This window comes from Protobothrops mucrosquamatus, unplaced genomic scaffold, assembly GCF_001527695.2.
Source record: "Protobothrops mucrosquamatus isolate PMUCROS unplaced genomic scaffold, P.Mucros_1.0 scaffold_142, whole genome shotgun sequence".
Taxonomy (NCBI): Eukaryota; Metazoa; Chordata; class Lepidosauria; order Squamata; family Viperidae; genus Protobothrops; species Protobothrops mucrosquamatus.
Genome location: NW_015386218.1, coordinates 321,553 through 339,760, shown reverse-complemented (window position 1 = coordinate 339,760; position 18,208 = coordinate 321,553). Strand labels below are relative to the sequence as shown.

The following is an 18,208-nucleotide window of genomic DNA, read 5'->3' as shown; positions in this document are numbered from 1 at the left end:
TTCCGATTGTGGCCCAGCTCCAGGCAGGAATTCACCAGGATATAGCAATAGCAATCTATTTTATTTATATATAGAATAGAGTAGAATAAGAATAGAATAGAATAGAATAGAATAGAATAGAATAGAATAGGAGTTGGAAGGGACCTTGGAGGTCTTCTAGTCCAACCCCCTGCTCAGGCAGGAAACCCTATACTAATAGCAATAGCACTTAAGACATATACGGCTTCAGAGTACTTTACAGCCCTCTCTAAGTGGTTTACAGAGTCGGCATGTTTACCCCCAACGATCTGGGTCCTCATTTTATCAACCTTAGAAGGATGGAAGGATGAGTCAACCTTGAGCCGGCGAGAATTGAACTGCCGAACTGCTGGCACCAGAAGTAGCCTGCAATACTGCATTCTAACCACTGCACCACCACAGCTCCTAATGTGCTGTTCACCGTAGCTTGCAGTGTTGGCAGTTGACTGATATCCCTTTTGCCTGCCTAAAATAGTTACCAATCACTCTACGGCGGTTCCCTATGGTGGTTCCCTTCTGCTTGCCGTTTTCGGATATCCTTTTCTCCCACACACCCAGCCACCCAGGGTCTTGGTACTTGCTTCTCTAGGCTAAGGAGCAGGGTGGGTGAAGCTGCCTGTGGACCTCGATAGCTGTGGCTCAATTCCAGAAAGCTGGAACATCGGTGTGGAAACTTGTGAGCAAACTGAGTGGGAAGATAAATGCCTCAATGCTGGAGCCCATCTCTTGCATCTCTGGGGCCGAAAACCTGCACAGCTTTGCAATAGTGGCAAATATCTGTAGCTCAGGTGTAGGATGAGGGTGAAGGTTCGTTCTCCGAGCTGGTGAGTTGTTTTCCGAACGTTATGTTACCAGGCTAACATCTTCAGCAGTGCTTAGGGGATTCTAGATGTTACCTAATCTGGTAATGAAATGTTCGGAAACCAACTCACCAACTTGGAGAACGAACCTTCATCCTCAACTTGCACAACTCTTTGAAGAAAAGCAGGGGCTGTGCAGAGCTTAGGGAAGTGGGGGGGGGGGAAGCGGTGTTGCCTGGTTGCAGCTCTTCCCAGCGCAAGTAGCAACTCTGGCTTTACTTCCTCACAGGCAAACCTATGAAATTAGACAGCGATTACAAGTAGTCCTTGACGTACGACCACACTTGAGCCCAATATTTCAAAGTGAACCGTTAAGTGAATTCTGCCCCACTTTACAACTTTTCTTGCCACAATTGTTAAGGGAACTACTGCAGTTGTGAAGTTGATAACATGGTTGTTAAGCGAATCTAGCTTCCCAGTGGTGGGATTCAAATACCGGAACAACCGGTTCTATTATGTGATGCAGGCCTGGGCCTCCGATGCCTAGAACAGACTTCCAGAAGTGGCATTATGCACTTCCAGTGGGCTGTTCTAGGCCTGGGAGGCCTCCTCCAGGCCTCCGATGCCTAGAACAGACTTCTGGAAGTGGCATCAACACACTTCCGGTGGGCTGTTCTAGCCCTGAGAGGCCTCCTTCAGGCCTCCCATGCCTAGAACAGACTTCCAGAAGTGGTATCCATGCACTTCCGGTGGGTTGTTCTAGGCCTGGGAGGCCTCCGAGGCCTAGACTGGGCTTCAAGAAGCCAGCCAGTTCTCCAAATTTAGGTAAATTTAGCTACCGGTTCTCCTAAACTGGTGCGAACCGGCTGAATCCCACCACTGTAGCTTCCTCATTAATTTTGCTTGTCAGAAAGTCACAAAAGATGCTCATACAACTCTGGGACACTGCAACTGTCATAAATATGAGCCAGTTGCCAATTGTCCAAATTTGATCATGTGACTTTTGGATGCTGCATTTGCCTTCCTTTAGAGAGTCGTTGAGGCCATTTGGAGGTTTACCTGTGTCCTCAGGGTCACCTGAGTAGTACAAATGGATGTGTAGCCTTCTTGGCTGCAGGATGTTTTCTGCCCTGCATCCCTTCACTGTCAATGACAGGCGCAGGCTGTTGGGGATGAGTCTGTGTTGTCTGTATCTCAAACTGGAGCGCAAATGGTTCCTGTAGTCTACAATGTTTTCTGGAAATTCGTTCATACTCCTGCACCATTCGAAGGGTGTTCATTCCAAAGTACATGGCTAAACGTCTGTGGAGATTCTCAGTCTTCCAAGCCACGGTTGTCCCAAGGTATTCCCTCCGCCCCCAGTAGGCAACTGGACTTTCTTGTTTTTCTTTGAAGACATTTCGCTTCTCATCCAAGAAGCTTCTTCAGCTCTGGATGGTGGGGAATGGAAGGATTTATACTCCTTGCAGACAAAAGTAGTGTAAAAAGTAGTTCCAATGTGTGTGGAGCCTTCTTAGCTGCGGGATGTCTTCTCTAAGAATGCAAATGATCAGCCGTCTACAAGGAGTATAAATCCTTCCATTTCCCCACCATCCAGTCAGAGCTGAAGAAGCTTCTTGGTTGAGAAGTAAAATGTCTTCAAAGAAAAACAACAAAGTCCAGTTGCCTTCTGAGAGGAAAAAAAAACCTTGGGACAAGCATGACTTGGATGACTGAGAATCTTCACAGACATTCCTGATCATGAGAATATGACAGTCGCCTTCCTCCTCTTTGCATAACCACCTGCAATGCACACAGACTCCTCTAGGGGGCTCCCTCCGGCAAGAGAAGGGAACACCAGGCGCTTCGCCGCTGGAGGGCGAAAGTCACGGCTGCCTTTGCAGAGGAGGCCAGAAAGGGAGATGCGTAACTTGATTTTGCCGCTCTAGGACGCAGCCCTCGCTCTCCTTAACCCCTGGAGCTCCACGGGAGGCGAAGAGGCTGCGGGAGCGTCTCGCGGGGGGAAGAGATTCACACGTGTCTTAGGTGGGGAGGGGGGCTCTTCCCGTACAAAGGGAGGCGGAGGAGGGGGAGACCCCTGCCCGGTCCTCCCCAGGTCCGATCCCGGGTCCCATATTCCCCAGGCCGCCCTCTCCAGAGCAGCAGCAGAAGAGCCGGGGATCCCAGGAAGGCGGCGGAGATCTGGGGGTCTCTTCCCGGCCCTGCTCGGGGGGACCTCCGCCCTGCGCTTGGCTCCCCAAAGGCCACCCAGAAGAAAGGAAAGGGGTCATCCCCAGCCAGGGTCATTTCCTGGCATTTCATTGGATGGGAAGTGATCTCTCATGGTTTATTCACCTGTTTGGGGTTTGACAGGTTTTGTGAGCCTGCCTGCGTGTCAGAGGGAGATCTGTCTTCCGAAAGGCCACCTAGAAGAAGGGAAAGGGGGCATCTTCAGACCAGGGTCGTTTCTCTGCATTTGAGAATAGAAATAAAAACTAGATTTATTGGCTTTTGCATGTCCTTGATGGAAGTCAGTCCCCTGTTTTGCACCACAAACACACAGACACATAATCAGACAACTCATTTGCTCAAAGCCACTTCAATCCTCTATCAGAAAAAAATATATCTTCCCATGTTGTGTGAGTGTTGTTCAATGGTTTAAATTCTCCATTTTCTAATCCTGGGGATTTATTTCCTTTTTCATCTCAGATACATAAAGTGGACGTCGAAGTCATCCAGCATTCTCTCTTGGGCAAAGAGGGCTGAATCACCTTCTGTAGCCAGTCTGGCAGCTGCAGGAATGGTCCTATGAATGAAAAGGCGTTTGGAGATCCACAGGATCCTTTGGACCCATTTGGAGTTGCATTTCAGGACAAAGAAAGAATGGAGACAGAACGTTTAGCAAGTGAAGTGACTGGAAAAGGCCCTTCTGCTCTTCAGCCTGGGAGCTGTGGGGAAGTGTGTGCAAGAGCTGGGCCAAAGATTCTGGAGGAGGAATCCATTGTCTGTTCAGAAGTTCCACCCTGGAATTTCAGGAGCCTCCAATATCAGGAGGCTGAGGGTCCCCGAGGACTTTGCAGCCAACTCCACGACTTTTGTAGGCGATGGTTGAGACCAGAAAAGAACACCAAAGCCCAGATGCTGGACCTGGTTGTTCTGGAGCAGCTCCTGGCCCTTCTGCCCCTGCAGATGGCGAGCTGGGTGCAGGAATGTGGAGCAGAGACCAGCTCCCAGGTGGTGGCCCTGATGGAAGGCTTCCTCCTGAGTCAGGCGGAGGAGCAGAAAAAGCAGGTTGAGTTGCGGGTGCGAGACCTTTGATTGGGAGCCCAGAAGGGATTTAAAGGGAATAAAGAATATGTTTGATTTCTTCACCCCTCTCCACCAGGGTCCTCCGCCTTTCGTAATATGTGAAGATTTCTCACTAATTCATGTAGGACATTCTTCTGTTATTCTTCCTAGAAGATAGATTTGAGACAGTTGTTGTTTTCTTACTCAGTTTCAATGACAGAACTGGGCGGGCTTTGGAATTGTGTTAAGAGAACAAGAATTTGCTTCATGTTGTGTGATGTCCATTAATTCTTCTTTTTTTCTCCTTCCTTCTATTTCAAGACCTTCGTTACGGGGATCAGAGATCCTGAGGGGAGGAGGACTCTATCAAGTCCCTCTCAGGAGCTGTTTTTCAGGAGGATCCCTCAGGAAGATCCAAGTCAGGACACCTCAGGAGGTAATTGAAGGTCCTCCCGTTCCCCAGAGAGATCCCAGCTGTCTCATCTTCTCTATGTATTTTATTCCTATTCCCTTAATTATGTATTTTAAAATTATGTATCCCTTACAGGGAAACAAAGTATGGAGTTTTCTGGTCTTTATGGTGGAGCTGAAACAGAGGCTGAGCCTGCAAATCAAGTAAGAAAAAGAAAAAAAAATTATATTCTCCCTTTCCTTCAGCAATTGAAGCTGATGATGATGATGCAGTCTCTTCTTCCATTTCTCCCCCTTTTTGGGCTGGGTTATATTCATGTTCCTGAACAACATAGAAAAATTCAGTTAGGATTCTTATTAGGAAATTGTTTTTTTTTTTAAGACCAATTCTTAACTCACCTTTTGCTAGTTATTTATTTACTCACATTTTCAAAAACTGATTTCTTACAGAATCTTTCAAAGAGATCCCAAAGATGCTTTTTTCACGAGGCAACTGGACTTTCTTGTTTTTCTTTGAAGACATTTCACTTCTCATCCAAGAAGCTTCTTCGGCTCTGACTGGATGGCAGGGAGTTTCAGAGCTGAAGAAGTTTCTTGGATGAGAAGCAAAACATCTTCAAAGAAAAACAAGGAAGTCCAGTTGCCTTGTGAAAAAGCATCTTTGGGATAACTATGACCTGGATGACTGAGAATCTCCCTAGACTTTCAAAGAGACCCATTCTTTTTGTAATTTGTGATTTGTAATTGTGCAAGGCTACTGAAATATAACTAAATATTATTTCACACATTTCCATTTTTTTAAAAAAAACATTTATAACCAGTGATTAAAAAAATATGTGCACCAGATTAAAAGATAAGGCAGACTATTAAAACACAATGAAGTTGACCAGATGGAGAAGTCTCTAAGTAAAAAGTTAACAATAATAGACCTGGAAGGGACTCTTCTAATACACACACACACACACACCCCAGGAGGAGACCCTACCATTTCAGACAAATGGCTGCCTAATCTCTTTTTAAAAACCTCTAGTGATAGAGCACCCACAACTTTTGGAGGCAAGAAGTTCCACTGATTAATTGTTCTAATTGTCAGGAAATTTCTTAATTCCAGATTGATTCTCTCCTTGATTAATTTCCATCCACTGGTTCTTGTTTTGCCTTCAGGTGCTTTGGAGAATAGGTTGACCCCCTCTTCTTTGTGGCAGTCCTTCAAATATTGGAATACTGCTATCATGTCATCCCCTAGCTCTTCTCTTTGTTAGACTAGACATACTCAGTTCCTGCAACCATTCGTTGTATGTTTTAGCCTCCAGCTCCCTAATCATCTTTGTTGCTCTTCTCTGCACTCTTTCTAGAGCTCAACATCTTTTTGTATCATGGTGACCTAACTATAGTCAAGGCACTTTTGGTCTGCAAAGTAATTTCTAATCCTCTGGTTTGTGCCTGGATATTATGACTAAAGAAAGCAGCTCTGCAAAGCCTGAGAAATTCATTCCCAGGGAATTTCTCTTCCCCCACCCCCGGTTCAGCCAATGATCTGTATTACTAGTGATTGGTTCCTTATATTCTGAGTAGAAGCAGAAACAGTATTTCTCTGGATATGGGTGGCATCCACCCAAATCCCTAGCTGTCTCTCCCAGCACTTTCACTTGTTTTGAGAATGAACAGGACTATTCCTTCTGAGTTACCATAAGCCTTTTGCTGAAATGCTAGAAAGAATCCCTCCATCAGTTTCCTTCTGCATAGACAGTAAGGATTGGAGTCTGTGATAGATGTGGATTCCAAGGCCCATCTGCCAGTTGAATCTCTCTAGTTGCTGAGAGTCTTTTGATGATTGATGTAGGGAGAGAGGGAGAAAGAAAAGGAGGGATGGGCAGACAGACCTAGTTCGAGCAATCCAGAAGGAAACTTTCACTGAATGGCATTGAAGACCTTTGTAATATGTTACCCCCCTGAAGTGAGATTGGCTCCCATCCACCTGAATTTTCACAAGAGCCTTAAGACCTGTCTCTTTCAATTCAAATTCAAAGCACACTGAGGATGTCTCCCAAAATGGAGACGAACTGTTTGTAGCCAAATCACCAAGCTCAGCAATCAAACCAACAGCTCTACTACCAACCCGAGCTACTAATACATCTCAACCTGTCTCTGCCAGGTGTGGAGTCCCAGTGGGGGAGCTTCACACGGGAGGTTGTTGACTAAAAGATAACACACACCCCCAATTCGGCACCCTCCTTTTCCATCTTGTGATGGAATTCGGCACCCTCCTTTTCCATCTTGTGATGGAATTCGGCACCCTCCTTTTCCATCTTGTGATTTTATCTTATTTGCTTTGTCATTTTATGTCTGATGGTTTTAATGTTTTTGAATGTTTTTATAGCAATAGCAATAGCACTTAGATTTATATACCACTTCATAGTGCTTTACAGCCCTAAGCGGTTTACAGAGTCAGCCTCTTTCTCCCAACAATCTGGGTCCTCATTTTACCGACCTCGAATGGATGGAAGGTTGAGTCAACTTCGAGGCGGTGAGAATCATACTGCTGGGAGTCGGCAGAATTAGCGTGCAATAACTGTGTTTGTTTATGCTGCATTTATCCTGTAAGCTTCCCAGAGTTGTTTGACACAAGAGGGGCAGCAAATAAATTTCATAATAAATAAATAAAGTCCTGCAGAATCAGTATTTCTTTAATTAAAAGTTTTGATTCTGTCCATTTTCTCACCTAAAGTTTGGAATTCGACCAAACAAACCTTTAACTTAATCCATATCTTTGTTTAGGATTATTTAAATATTTAAATATTATTTTGCCAATTCGGCTGGGCCTGTTTTCTTCTTTTCATTGTTCAGGAAGATCTTATATCCTTTGAGGAGGTGGCTGTGTATTTCTCTGAGGAGGAGTGGTCTCAGCTGGATGCTGACCAAAAAGCCCTGCATTGGGAAGTCATGATGGAAAATCACAGGAACGTTGCTTTGCTGGGTAAGGGTTTGCTACTCTCCAATCAGAGAATTTGGGAAGACATAAAATATTGAAACTGGGCAAAATTTCAGAAGGAAATTCTTATGACTTCCTACAGATTGATCTCTTTCCCTAACCTTGCTATCATTTTCATTTCTCTTTTCTTCTGAAGGTAATAATGGACAGGAGAATAAAGATTCCTGTGAACTGTTTAAAGTGATCAGTGCTGGAGACAGAATGTTTCCAATTCAAATGGAAAAAGAAAGACATCAGAGAAAGCAGTCCGACGATTGGAATCAAGAAAGCCCTTCCATTGATGTCCCGATACAAGACTTTGTTGCCCAACAAGGAAGAATAAAGAAAAGCTATATTGCAAAAAGTGTGAAGCTAATCCAAGATAAAGTTGATGTAAATCAACATTATCCAACCCAAGCCAAAGAAGATCATGTATCTGGAGACAATGGAAAAAATGACAATTGGATTTTCACTTTTTCTCATGAAAATGGGTTCCTTACATCTCATGAAAAGACCCACACAGAAGTGAAACCATACAAATCCATGGAGTGTGGAAAGGCATTCAGTCAACACAGAAATCTTACTATCCATAAAAGGATCCATGCAGGGGAGAAGCCATATAAATGCATGGAGTGTGGAAAGAGCTTTACTCATAGCAGCCAACTGATTTCCCATAATAGGATCCATACAGGGGAGAAACCATACGAATGCATGGAGTGTGGAAAGAGCTTCTGTGAAAATGCTTCCCTTATGAGACATAAAAGGATTCATACAGGGGAGAAGCCATACAAATGTCTGGAATGTGGGAAGGGCTTTGCTAATAACAGTCAACTTACTTCCCATAAAAGGATTCATACAGGAGAGAAACCACATAAATGCAAGGAATGTGGAAAGAGCTTTAGACATACTGTTTCTCTTACTTACCATAACAGGATCCATACAGGGGAGAAACCATATAAATGCATGGAATGTGGAAAGGGTTTTGCTAATAGCAGTCATCTTACTTCTCATAAAAGGGTCCACACAGGGAAGAAACGATGTAAGTGTATGGAGTGTGGAAATAGTTTCAGTGATAGCTGTTCCCTTACATCTCATAAAAGGATCCATACAGGAGAGAAGCTATATAAATGCCTGGAGTGTGGAAAGACCTTTACTCATAGCAGTCAACTTACTCCTCATAAAAGGACCCACACAGGAGAGAAGCCATATAAATGCAAGGTGTGTGATAAGACCTTTACTCATAGCAGTCAGCTTATTTCCCATAAAAGGACCCACACGGGAGAGAGGCCATATAAGTGCAAAGAATGTGGGAAGTGCTTTTGTGAAAATGCATCCCTTATGAAACATGAAAGGATCCATGCAGGAGAGAAGCCATATAAATGCATGGAGTGTGGAAAATCTTTTACTCAAAGCAGTCATCTAACATCCCATAAAAGGATTCATACAGGGGAGAAGCCATACAAATGCAGAGTGTGTGGAAAGTGCTACAGCCACAGTGTTTCCCTTACTTACCACAACAGGATCCATGCAGGGGAGAAACCTTATAAATGTTTGGACTGTGGAAAGACTTTTACTCAAAGTAGCCAACTTACTTCCCATAAAAGGATCCACACGGGAGAAAAGCCGTATCAATGCATGGAATGTGGAAAGGGCTTGTATGACAATGTATCTCTTATGAGACATAAAAGGATCCATACAGGGGAGAAGCCATATAAATGTAGAGAGTGTGGGAAGGGCTTCACCCAACAGGGTAACCTTAGTTCCCATGAAAGGATGCACAGAGGGGAGAAGCCATATAAATGCAGAGAGTGTGGAAAGAGCTTCAGTCATAGTGGTTCCCTTACTTATCATAACAGGATCCATACGGGGGAGAAACCATATAAATGCTTGGTGTGTGGAATGGGTTTTACTGTTAGCAGCCACCTTACTTCTCATAAAAGGATCCATACGGGGGAGAAACCATATAACTGCAGACAATGTGGAAAGAGCTTCAGTGAAAATGCATCCCTTATGAGACATAAAAGGATCCACACGGGGGAGAAGCCATACAACTGTGTGGAGTGTGGAAAGAGCTTCAGTCATAGTGGTTCCCTTACTTCACATAAAAGAATCCACACGGGGGAGAAGCCTTATAAATGTATGGAATGTGGAAAGAGCTTTACCACCAGTAGTGATCTTACTTCCCACAAAAGGATCCACACAGGAGAGAAGCCATATAAATGTTTGGAGTGTGGAAAGAGCTTTACTAATAGCAGTCATCTTACTTCCCATAGAAGGATCCACACAGGGGAAAAACCTTATAAGTGTATGGAGTGTGGAAAGAGCTTCACTACTAGCAGTGATCTTACTTCCCATAAAAGAATCCACACAGAAGAAAAACTATATAAAAGTGTGCGCGGAAGGAGCTTCAGGAGGAGGAATGATCTAATATGTAAAAGACAGATCCATTTGGGTGAGAATTCATGTAAACTCTATATTTAGTTGGTTAAATTTATGCATTTCCTATTTACATATAAAGGTAGTTCTCACGACTATTCACTTAAAAATTGTTCAAAGTTATTGGGGAGCCCCCAAAAGCTACTTACAACCCAGTCCGTGTATTCCAGTAGTGGCACGTACCGCTGCAATCAAACAATGTGATTTATGTTCTATTTTGCATTAAGATGAGTTGGCTGCAGCATTCATGGTAATATGAGGGAGATTACACATTCTGTGGTCACAAGAGGGATGCAAACAATACATAGGAATCCATTGATTTGCTTAACAATTGTAGTGAATGGGTTCTTGGTAATCTCCGAGCTTGGTTGTTGGCTTGCAGATGTTTCATTACCAAACTATGGTGTTCCTTTTGACAACTGCCACATTGGAACAGAACAGAATAGAATAGCAGTGTTGGAAGGGAGTCCAACCCTCTGCTCAGGCAGAAACCCTATACCATTTCAGTCCAATCTCTTCTTAAAAGTTAAGAAGAGCGCTAACAGTGTTTAATATCAATAAGACAAAATCTTTTTTTCTTAAGTTTACATTTATCTCAGTTACTAATTGATTTTGGTTCTGGGAGGGCTGTCAATAGGCAGACATTTAACAGGTGCTTCTTCCTCAGGAGAAGGAAGTGCATCTTCCTTATGCAGCTCTTCAAGACAAAACATGATTAGTCTTTCTTCTGCTACAGTGGACCTGCATGTAAAAATCCCCATAGTTTAAATTTTCCTTCTTTTGCCTAGTCTTACAGTTGTTTTCCCCTTCCTTTCTCATTTCTTAATATATCAGTTTGGCAGAGGAACCTATTGGTCTATGTTCTCCCAAAAACTTGGAAAAAGTGCAGCAGAGAGATTCTGGGGTCTGAAGGAATATTATAATCCAAAGGGAGTGCAAGTTCCATCATTGTATACAGAGAGAAATGGAAAGTGATATTGAATTGTCCAATTGAATAATTAGAATATTGAATTAAAAATGACAACTAAGAGGATTTGTGCTTTGAATTTTTCCTTCCCTTCCTTCCTTCCTTCCTTCCTTCCTTCCTTCCTTCCTTCCTTCCATCCATCCATCCATCCATCCATCCATCCATCCATCCATCCATCCATCTCAAGTTAGGAATATTCAGAATGAATGAAAACAACTCCATTGTGCTGGCATTGCAAAGAATGAAGGAAGTTCTTTGGAAATCTCTTGGGACCAAAATAAAATAATCTGACTGTAAGAAAAACTACTTCTCAGAAATGGCAACAGGAACTCCCTCTGGGATATGAGGATACCCAAAAAAATAATCCAACTTGCATTCACAGTGAAGAAATTTGCTCTGAGTCAATCAGTATGAATGGAACACTTTTCAAAGGCCTCTCATGATGTGAGAATTCCAGAGGGGTGTGTGTGTGTGTAGGTAGAAACAACTTTGGGGAAGAATTCCTCTCTGACAAAAAGAACTAGGATGATGAAAAAAATCCAAAATGCATGGGCAAGATTTCAAGCATTAGAGCTCTTTTTCCCCCTTCCTATGATATGACAAGGGTTAAGGAAGTCTACATTTGATTTAAATAAAATTAACTAAATATCCATGGTGTGTTTACTTGCTAGACGTGTATAAAATTCTCCTGCTTGTGTTAAGAAACAAAAATGTTTGGAAGGATTTTGGAGAGGGAGAAACCTCAAGTTTTCAGTTTCATGCTGGTTTGAAACTGTTAATTCAAAAACTGATGGGTGATTCTGAGTGAAACGGAAGAATAATAAATGGGTTCAAAAAACAAAAAAGTTAACTCCATTCTTTTTAAGTTGATTTTTAACCACTAATTTTCCTTCATCTAAAGTCTGTGTTTTGTAATTATAGCTAAACTTCTTTTTCTCTTGCATTAATACCCACTAATGCAGACAAATCTCTTGCACGGTGAAGTTTTAACTCTTTTAAGTATAACAAAATTTGTGCTTTCCGTTTCTCTGTTTATTAATGATCTAAAGGTATCCCTGTTGCCTTAAATTCTCCAAGGGTCTTACATTTCCTAGTGATACTCCCTGAGGTTATTCCTTATTCAATTCCTAAGTAAAACATACTTTTTTCTTTAATCTCATGGTATTTGAACTTTATATCCAATTTTCACTTTTTTGCTTCCTTCATTTTGAAATTCTAGCTTTTCTCCGGTGATAGACATGTTGTCATTTACCCTCTCTTCATTTCTCCAACAATGAGTCTTTGTGAGGTAAAATTTCTGAAACATCCACAAGTTTTCATGTTTTTCTCCATGTTGGAACTGATTTTTTAATATATATTTCAAAATATCAATTCATAATCATTCAAGATTATTCTTATTGTTAGGAGCTGCCACTCATCGTTTCCAGTTGTTCTTAGGCACCCAGAGCAAAGAATTTGAGAAGGGCTGCTGTATATACTGAAATAAATAAAAATAAAAATCTCCATTTTCCCGGTTGTGTCTTCGCTGTCCATGTCCCATCTTCCTTCACTTCAGGCTGGAATTCGCAACAACTACAAGACACAAATTGTGTTTCCCAGAAAGGCTCTATGTCCTCGTCTTCTGATCGCCTGGCCATTTCTGAGAGGATTTGGCCCCTTTTGAGGCCTCCTCCAACCTCTGCAGAGCCTTCAGGGAAGCTGTTCTTGAGGGAAGTGAGTTCAAATACTCCAGACAGATTTTTTTCTCCATATCCACAGACGGTTCCTGGACAGTAAGGAAAAGAAGATGGAGAAACTGCCGCCTCAGAAGATGCCGCCGCCTTTCTCGGGCAAGGAGCCATTGAGAGGGACCTTCCCTCCTATTCTCATGGCCATCATCCCTGCCCTACCCCTTCCCTTCAGACGCTCTCCCCTTTCCCGCTCTTTTGGGGAACCCTGTCACATAGATTCCTTCAGAAGACGCGCTCGGCCAAGAGAAGGGAACGTCAGGTGCTTTTCCATTGGTCCAGTGGAGGGCGAACGTCACGGCTGGCTTTCCAGAGGAGGCGTGACGTCACAAACGCTTGCCGCTCTGGGAGGCCGCACTCGCTTTCCTTAACCCTTCGAGCTCCGTGGGAGGCGAAGAGGCTGCGGAAGCGTCTCGCGGGGAAGAGATTCACACGTGTCTTAGGTGGAGGGGAGGAAATATTCCCGTGCAAAGGGAGGCGAAGGAGGGGGAGACCCGGCCCCGGCCCTTCTCCGGGTCCAATCCCGGGTCCCATGTTCCTCAGCCGCCCTCTCCATACAGGGGGGAAGCGGAGCTCTAGTGCAGCAGAAGAAGCACCGGGGATCGCAAGAAGGCGGCGGGAATCCGGGGGTTCTTTCCCGCCCCGTGTCCGGGGAAGAAGAGCCCGAGTGGGAGGAGAGGAGGGTCGGCCTCACCGAGGTCCAGCAGGACAGAAGAGAGGCAGGATTCGCACCTGGGGCTGGAGGGGGAGAGAAGCAGGGCAGCATCTCCAGCTGCCTCCTTCCCCAGCTCTGCTTGGCTGACCCGGTTGGGGCTCCGGGCAATTGTTCAATTCCCCATTTTGTAATTGGTGGAATTGATTTTCTTTTCCATCTCTGTTACACCCATTGGAAGTCAGCTGGAAATCAATTCCATATTCTGCACCACACACACAAACACACACACAGATAACCCATCCGCTCAATGCCTCTGCACGCCTGTACAGGTAGTCCTTGACTTACAACACTTCATTTAGTGTTCACCTAAGTCTTAGTTTGAACACCCAAGACACGTGTTCAAAGTTGCAACATGATTGAAAAAAAGTGACTTGTGACTGTTTTTTCACACTTATGACCGTTGCAGCATTCTCAATGGTCATGTGATCAAAAATTCAGATGCATGGGAATTGACTCATATTTAGGACGGTTGTAATGTCCCTGGGTCACGTGATCATTTTATGTGACGAGCAAAGTCTATAGGGAAGCCAGATTCACTTCACAGCTGTGTTACTAACTTAACAACTTCAGTGATTCACTTAACTGTGGCAGAAAAAGTCGTAAAATGTGGCAAAACTCAATTAAATGTTTCACTTAATCACAGAAATGGGCTCAATTGTGGTCGTAAGTTGAGGACTACCTGTACATGCCTCCCCCACATGGTTGTTCAATGATTTTTTATCTACCGCATGTAATTCTTGGACTTTTTTCCCCCCCCATCTCAGATAACACGCTGGAAGCCCTTTGTTCCTTCATGTACAAAATCATCCCCTGGGGAAAGAGCTGAAATTCCTTCTGCGGTCATTCCTGCAGCTACATTCATGGAGGTCATTCCTATGAAGGAAAAGGTGTTTGGACATCCATAAGATTCCTGGGACTTGTTTAGAGCTGCCCTACAGGACAGAGAAAGAATGGAGACACAACCTTTTGCAAGCGTGGGAACTGGAAAAGGCTCTTTTGCTGTTCAGCCTGGGAGCTGTGGGGAGATCTGGGCAAGAACTGGGCAGAAGATCCAAGAGGAGGAAACCATCATCCATTCAGAAGCTCAGCCCTGGAACTTCAGGAGCCTCCAATACCAGGAGGCTGACGGTCCCCGAGGACTTTGCAGCCGACTCCATGACTTTTGTAGGCGATGGCTGAAACCAGAAAAGCATACCAAAGCCCAGATGCTGGACCTGGTTGTTCTGGAGCAACTCCTGGCCTTTCTGCCCTCACACATGGAGAGCTGGGTGCGGGAGTGTGGAGCAGAGACCACCTCCCAGGCGGTGGCCCTGGTGGAAGGCCTCCTCCTGAGCCAGGCGGAGGAGCAGAAGGAGCAAGTTGGGTTGCAGGTGAGAGAGCTTCGACCTGGGAGTCCAAAAGGGCATAAAGAATGTGTATAATTTCTGTTTCTCTTCCAGACTTCTCTGGCATTCATAATATGTGAAGATGTCACATCAATTCTTGTAGAACATTATTTCCTACTCAACCTCACTGATGGATATCTTGTTATGTGGTGCCCGCTAATTCTTCTTTTCTTCTTCCTGATATTTCAAGTCTTTTACTGTGGAGATCAGGGATCCTAAAGGAAAGAGGAATCTATCTAATCCCCCTCAAGAGCTGTTTTTGAGAAGGAGCTCTCAGGAAGATCCAAATCAGGATACTTCAGGAGGTAATTAAAACTTCTCCCATTCCCCAGAGAGATGCCCACTTTCCTACCTTCTGTATACTTTCCATCCTGTTAATTATATATTATAAATTTTATGATCCTCCACAGGGAAGAATAGAGCAAAGTCGCCTCTTCCTTATTGTGGAGCTGGAACCGTGGTTAAAGCAACAACTCAAGTAAGAGGGGGAAATCAGTGTATTAAATTTGTACTCTTTTTTCTTCAGGAAGTCAAGCTGGTGTACAGAGCATTCCTTCCATTTTCCCCCGTTGTTTGCACTGGGGTTATTTTTGTGTTTCTGAGCAATGTGGGAAGGGAAATAGCAGGTTCAAACTTTCTCAGTTAGCTTCCTCTGAAGACTGTTGTTGAGACATAATATTTAGCCATTTCTATCAGATTCTGTTTAGGAAATTTATTTATTTTTTGAAGACCACTAATTAACTTGTTCTGCTTGCTACTCTTCCTACTATGAATTCACAAGAAGCAGTTTTTTAAAAAGTCCTTCAAGAAATAGGGATAAAAGTACCACAGTGGCAGCAATTGCTAAAAAGAGACCAGTTCATTTTGTAAGTCTTTGACTTAGAATGTTACACAGCTAATCAGAAATAACCAAAGACTCAGACTGGCTTGTTATCATTTTTATAAGCCTGGTGTGCAACCAGCGATAAGAGAATTGAATCAGATTGAAAGATAAGGTGGACAATTAAAATCCCACGAGTAGCAATATAGAGGAATTGCTTAAGTAAAAATGGTTCTGAAGAAGCACGTGATCAAGGCACTTTTGGCCTGCAAAACAATTTCTAACCCTCTGATTTATGCCTGGATTCGGAGATCAAACATCCTCACTTTGCAAAGGCTGAGCAATGCCCTTCCCAGGCAGTTTTCTCCTTTCTTTTCTCCCGTTCAGCCAATGGCTCAGACAGACAGACAGACATGGATAGATAGATGATAGATCCAGAAATGAGGTTACTTTCACTGAATGACACAGAAAGTCCTGCAGACTCAATGAAGCAACCTAGAACTAAGGAGAAACTTCCTGACAGTTAGAACAATTAACCAGTGGAACAACCTGCCTCCAGAAGCGGTGAATGCTCCAACACTGGAGGTTTTTAAGAAGAGACTGGACAGCCATCTGTCCGAAATGGTATATGGTTTCCTGCCTGAGCAGGGGGTTGGACTCGATGACCTCCAAGGTCCCTTCCAACTTTACTACTACTACTACTACTACTACTACTACTACTACTACTACTATTATTATTATTATTATTATTATTATTATTATTATTATTATTATTATTATTAAGTTGATAAAACATGCCCAAAATACTTTTTCAGTGACACATTTTCAGTTCTGTTTATTTTCTCACATAAACCTTGGAATCCTACCATGCACAGCCATTTAACTTGGCGCATAACTTTATTTTGCAAATCTTGGACCTGTTCTGTTCTTTTTTTCCTTGTTCAGTTGGGCCATGTGTCCTTCGAGGAGGTGGCTGTGTATTTCTCTGCGGAGGAGTGGACTCAGCTGGATGCTCACCAAAAAGCATTGTATTGGGAAATCATGCTGGAAAATCATAGGAACGTGGCCTCTCTGGGTAAGGGGTTTGCTTCTCCCTAGTCAGAATGTTTGGGAAGACATTCGGTTGTTAAACGCTATCGGCTAATTCTTATTTAAAAATCTCCAACCAGACCTCATCTCCTGGGAAGGAGAAGGAAAAGATCTGGCCTTCTGCTCCAAGGAAGGAAAGTGGTCAGTCGCTTTTTCCTTAGATGTGTGCACGTAGTGCTATTTCTCATCTATCTTTTCCATTTCTATTTCAACCTATCAGTGAGAAACTAATTTCTTGGCTTGAAGAGTTGGTCAATTCCATCAAACCTATTTCAGCTTTTTGGGCCCCAGATGCTTCCTTATCTGTCCTAGGAAGGATGGTTATTTCATCAGGGACAATGACTTTTCTTCCTTTTCATTTCTATCCTGATTAGGTGCTAAATCAGTGATGGCAAAGCTATGACACGCATTTCAAAGGTGACGTGCCCCAATATTTCGAGGGGGGGGAACATGCCAATAGTCCCCCAAACCTGACAACTATTCTTGAAAGCACCCACAATTCTTGTGCAATTTTCAGACACTGAGAAGAACAAGATGTGTTCTCATGCAGTCACCGGAAGACACTTTGGGAGGAGTGTGCTCTTGTGTGGCCCCGGGCGTCTCCAAAAACCATGCGAGAATGGAATTGTTCTTTCACATGTTTTTTTAAGAAGCTGCAGAGGCCATAGAACAGCATTCTGTGAAACCATTTCAAGAACGAGGATCTTGTGCAGTGCAGAGTAGCTTCTAGCAGGCCTCAAGGGCCTGTCAGCAGAGAGAGAACACTATCTGAAGGTAAGCAGGCCGCAGCAGACCCCGGGAGCATTGGGCTGCATGCCAATCACACCGTTCCCCAAACATTGCACATACTGCGGAATGGTGCAGGGCAGTCTTTTTTGTGCAGAAGTGGTAGTATGAGAGTAAAGATTCGTTCTCCGAGCTTGCGCGTTGGTTTCCAAACCTTTCGTTACGAGGCTAGATAACATCTTCAGTGGAATTTAGGGGATGTCAGTGTTCTGTTTATAAGGGCTTCAGGTGTGAGTGTGTCAAGTGAGGGTCTTATGATGGGTCAGGTATGAGTCACCAGTGAGAGGCTTGTGATGGGTCTTGTGAAAGGGAGATTACATCAGGTCAGGATCATGGGGAATAATAATAATAATAAATAATAATAATAATAAAGTTGGAAGGGACCTTGGAGGTCATCTAGTCCAACCCCCTGCTCAGGCAGGAAACCGTATACCATTTCAGACAAATGGCTGTCCAGTCTCTTCTTAAAAACTTCCAGTGTTGGAGCATTCACCACTTCTGGAGGCAGGTTGTTCCACTGGTTAATTGTTCTAACTGTTAGGAAGTTTCTCCTTAGTTCTAGGTTGCTTCTCTCCTTGATTAGTTTCCATCCGTTGCTTCTTGTCCTGCCTTCAGGTGCTTTGGAGAATAGCTTGACTCCCTCTTCTTTGTGGCAGCCCCTGAGATATTGGAATACTGCTATCATGTCCCCCCTCGTCCTTCTCTTCATTAAACTAGACATACCCAATTCCAGCAGCCTTTCCTTATATGCTTTGGCCTCCAGTCCCCTGATCATCTTTGTTGCTCTTCTCTGTACTCTTTCTAGAGTCTCAACAT

At 43.7% G+C, this 18,208-nt stretch overlaps 1 protein-coding gene and 1 pseudogene across 1 annotated transcript in view; one reads left to right on the top strand and one right to left on the bottom strand.

Moving 5' to 3' along the window:
- LOC114922759 overlaps nucleotides 1-18,208 on the bottom strand; it is a 360,999-nt gene that overhangs the window by 46,452 nt on the left and 296,339 nt on the right. The window lies entirely within an intron of this gene.
- Nucleotides 1-18,208, top strand: part of LOC107289956 — a 68,481-nt pseudogene that overhangs the window by 12,746 nt on the left and 37,527 nt on the right.